Raw genomic sequence first — 5,114 nt, 5'->3', positions numbered from 1 at the left:
AATTAGAATTTCATAATTTATATTTGACCTAGGAAACTACCTGATTCTTCTGACCCCTCTCCCTTAGCAGCTAATTAGCTAGCTTGTGTCCTAATGACAATATTTAAAGATGTACCTTGTTTGAGTTATAAAGAATTATTTATCATTATGTAAAATTGAAAATATGATTTTCAGCTTCTATACGGTACAGGGTGAAAAGGCCCTAATGCGCATTTTGTATGAGAACCACTGTCGGTTCGATCCCATTTTCTTTCACTACTACTCCTGCAAGTAAATAACTACACTACTACTGCTTTTCAAATTCCATAGCCAGTTAAAGCATCTCTTGTCACCATAAGCTTCATTAAATTCATCTTAGGACTTCGTATCAGTAGTCAAGTTGTCTTTCTTTTTTTGAGCTCTGCACACACTATGGTGCTAATTCCTGTAAATACCATCTAATTTTATTTTAAGTTATATCTGTCATTTTCTTATCCGCCGAAAAGGAAAAGGACGGGTAATCGACAAGCATAAAATTTATGGAACACACGTCAATTTAAGCACAAATCTAAACCAACCGTCTAAAAATTTTACATCCGTCAATAACCCGACACAGTTAAGTAGATAGCACGTCAAACGGATTGCATACCAGCGACGTACCTTTTGATTCGCCCGTGTTATTCATTCATTTACTCATTCTTCCTAAAATTAAGAGCTGTGAATCATCCATCCCTTTCCTTTTCGACGGATATGAAAATGACGGATATAACTTAAAATTAGGCGGTGTCTGTAGGAATCGGGGCCTATTAGATATTACAGGCGTGAGTTTATGTATGTAAAAACTTTTGTAAGACCAGCGGATATTTTGTATCAAGGTATAAGAAAACCAGGTATGCTCAATCCTATGACAAGCCGCCATTGCTAGCCCTTTGATGACGTAAGTGTTACCACTGTGTTACCATTAGATTGGTATCTCCAACTTTTCAAAAACTTAATGTTATTGTTGAAAATTAAGTGAATTACTGACTACTGTGTTAATTTGTCACATAAATAAGAAAAAATTAAACTGTAAGTAAGTAAATCTTTTACTAAAAGCATACCCCGGATACTTCATACAAACAACCTCGTTTTATACAGACAGTACACATTAACTATGTTCTAAGAGGGGTGAGGTAAACCTGGCTCAGCCGCTGGTGGGGAGCGGAGAGTGTCCTTTCTATACGTAGTATTATTAGTTATTCCTTATTATATGCTAAATGTACAAAATTACCTTGTAATGTAAACATAAAAACATTGGTCGTGGGTTATTTATTTTTTACGAAATGGCAACGCAGGGTGGGATGACGTCAGCTGGGCTAACGTTGAAAAGTTAGCTATCACTTTTGAGCATAAGTTAAAATGGCTACATCAAAGCAATTCATCTAAGATAGCAATAGTGCTATTTGACATTTGTTTGCACTGCGCACGTAAATTGCAATATTGCTTTTTTAGGTGAATTGCTTCGATGTGGCTTTTTTAACCCACTGGTTTTCTTATGCCATGTTTTGTATGAACCCGTAAACATAATCCCGCGTCCCGATCGCCTTGTTTCGATTTGTGTGCATCGTGTCTTGTTGAAGATTTAGAAAATTGGGTAAAGCTGTGACACTGCTTGTCTATACCAGTACTATCCGGGGAAATCACTGCATAAGCTAATAATAGATTGTAGTTTGCAAATAGAATTGAAATCCTATTTACATTTCGAATGAGGTAGTTCGATTTACAGATATAATAAATTCATTGTAATATGTAGTTAGTTAATCTGAACTTCTATCGTGTGGGTTGTAAGGTGGATTACCAACCTTATTGACTTGGCTCATGTAACCACTTTCTTCAGTAAGTAGGAACCGGGACCAACGGCTTAACGTGCCTTCCGAAGCACGGATCATCTTACTTTCGGACAATCAGGTGATAGGCCTGTAATGTGCTAACCAAACTAGAGGTGACAAAGTAATTTTTGTTGTATGTCCCCACCGGGATTTGAACCCGGGACTTCCGGATCGTGAGCCCAACGTGTACGTTGTACGTAGTCGTTACATGAGTCATGTCACGAGCATTTGGCGGCTCAATAGTAACCGTCGTAGTAGACACGAGGGTTGATGAGGTTGGTAATCCACCTCACATCCCACATGATAGAAGAAGATTATTCTGAACAAGAAAAAGTTTATTCGTCAAAAAGAAATACAAGACTGTTGTTTTTTATTCGCTCTCAGTCCAATAGAAGTGCAACAAAGAAGTGCAGTGCAACTTTACCTTAGACATAAAAAGCTAAGCGCGAAACAGGACACATGTTGTCAGTAAGTGTGACAGGGATATAATTTCCAACACAACTACGTTACTTCGATGTGTCTTTGTTCTGCCACCTGAGGACTCACACAACACTATCATTTGCTCGTAGTTCCATCCGAAAATGAATCGAAAACCACTTTAGTTACGTTATAAACTGACAAAAAGACGTAAGATTTACAAATTTTATTTTATTTTAAGTATGCAGTCGAACCAAGCAAAGATCTCTATTAAGTTACCTGTCACTTTATTATATTCATTCATTTTCAGACATCCGAGCCGTGGTAGCCCAGTTTGTAGAACGATTGCCTCTCACATTGAGGTCGCAGGTTCGTATCCAGCAACCAATGAGTATTCAGGGTAGGTCACATACCTCCGAAAATGCATTTCTCGGGAATATGATGTTTTTCCGCTGAGCACGTAATAATCATTTATGATCCAAACATGAATTCGAAAACAAATTCGACAATCATTTGTTTAGGCCTGTGCCGGATTCGAACTTGCGACCTCAAAGTGAGAGGCAAGCGTTTTACCAACTGGGCTACCACAGTTATGCATGTATTATATGTATGAAGGTTTAATGTTAGAACGTGTCTTTATTTTTCAGGTGCTGAGAGCAACACAAGTTTTTACTATGAAAGCGTGAACTCATTATGAGATGTTATTTCGAGACACTACAGAAAGAAATTATTATTTCTTGTAGGTTTGTAGATGTAATGGGATAAATACATGTGCTTTTAAGAACATTCATCATCATCAGTCCATTAACGTCCCCACTGCTGGGGCACGGCCCTTCCCTATGGATGGATAGGGAGATCGGGCCTTAAACCATCACGCGGGCCCAGTGCGGATTGATGGTTATTAACGACTGCTAATGCAGCCGGGACCAACGGCTTAACGTGCCTTCCGAAGCACGGAGGAGCTCGAGATGAAAACTTTTTTTTTGTGGTCACCCATCTTATGACCGGCCTTTGCGAAAGTTGCTTTACTTCAACAATTGCAGACCGAGCGCGTTAACCGCTGCGCCACCGAGCTCCTCAAAGAACATTACTTTTTAAGAATTCAAAGTACTTACCTAATGAAAGAAATAAAATAGTAAGACTTATTCCAAGATAAATAGCGCTACAAGTAACAAGAAGATATTTTGCAGACACTTATGTTAAATCTTAACTTATAATAAGAAACTTTTTACGAAATGTCAAAGCAAAATTATTCTATTGAATTTGTATGGAAATACTGCCCGTATGACGTCATCAACAAACGCGATACACCATCTTACATACATACATATATAAACTCACGCCTATTTCCCACCAATTCCATTTGCTACGATCCTGACACACTTCTCTTGCGTCCTCCATATTCGTCAATCGTTTTATATACACACGCCGTTTCATAGTAGATCGTACTGAACCTATTCTAAGGATATCTCCAATTTGGTCAAAGCTCAAACATCGTGCTAATTTAAAATTCAAAAATGCTTAAGTAAAGAAAAAAAATGAGATTGAGAACCTTTTGGCAGATACACGCGAATAAAGGCAGCTAAACCTATTCTTTGTTGGAGTAAAGAATTACACCTCCCAGCCCAGAAGGAAGTACTTATACTTTGGTGAAGTCTATTTTGTTGTGCTCTGTCCTTGTCACACAACACATGTCAAACGAAGCAATAACTTCCCGTAAAGTTTGATTGGAGTTTTCTTTCTCCTGATAGGTTACGAATGATCTCTGGGCCGCCTCAGGGTCCACACAGAGGCCCCACAGTGGCTTACCTATATGGTCGTATAAGGCAATACGTATAAGTTTTAAAAAAGTAAAAATATAATTTGAAATCTAGTACATTTATTTGCTAGAACATTTGTAGAATAGAGCTGAATTGATGTTTACAAATATATTATTAAGTTCAGCATGCTCTGCCTCGTAGGCGAGCAAAAACTGACAGTTTATAAGAAATTACATCAATGGGTTAAAAAAAACAAAATAAAACGTAACATCAATGTAACTTGTCATCTAGAAAAAAAACAGAATAATAACATAAAAAAAAATAATACTTACATTAAACACGTGTCTGTTAATTAAAAAAAATACATTAAACACGTGTCTGTTCAATTTTTAAAAAAGAAAAGTTATCAAGTTAGTAAGTATACCTACTTACTAACGTTTATTTTATACTAACTTTTCCGACGACTTTGCACATTTGGTTTGATTTGTAAGCCATTCAAAAACTTCTTCTCAACGCCTGTTCACAAATAACCTAATGTACATAAAGGTTAGCTAATACTATGTGAAAAGTTATGTCCGCGATTTGGATTGTACGCTGACATAAATATTTATGTCATTTAGATTTTCTGAATTATTTATGTCAATTCTTAGTAGAATAATTCTAAAAATAAAATGTTACTCCTATTTTTTCCGTAAACGGCGACGTCGATATACGAGGCCCCATTTGGAGGGAGGGGCCCGGATTTGTGGCCCAGAGGCCTCATTTCCGGAAAAGCTGGAACTGATTGACGTATTTCCTTATTTTCGTTTACTTTTCTTGAACACAATTTGTCAAACTTACACACGACTTGTTTATATGAGGATTGACAATGTATTTTCATGTCGTCTGTAGATGTCTGTCATCTAAGTTTAGACAATTTCCAAGTTTTATGTATCAGTAAAGATTTCATTACACAAAGGGGTCCATGTTAACTGATGTTCAGTACGAATAAGGAAAGTATTAAAATTCTTCTTGATTAGAAATGTAATTTAATTCGCAATTGATAGTAAGTTTGCAGCAATATAACAGCCTCCGTGGTCTAGTGGTTAGA

The sequence above is a fragment of the Pectinophora gossypiella genome, chromosome 19 (assembly GCF_024362695.1).
Source record: "Pectinophora gossypiella chromosome 19, ilPecGoss1.1, whole genome shotgun sequence".
NCBI classification, from domain to species: Eukaryota; Metazoa; Arthropoda; class Insecta; order Lepidoptera; family Gelechiidae; genus Pectinophora; species Pectinophora gossypiella.
This window is presented reverse-complemented; position numbering follows the sequence as displayed.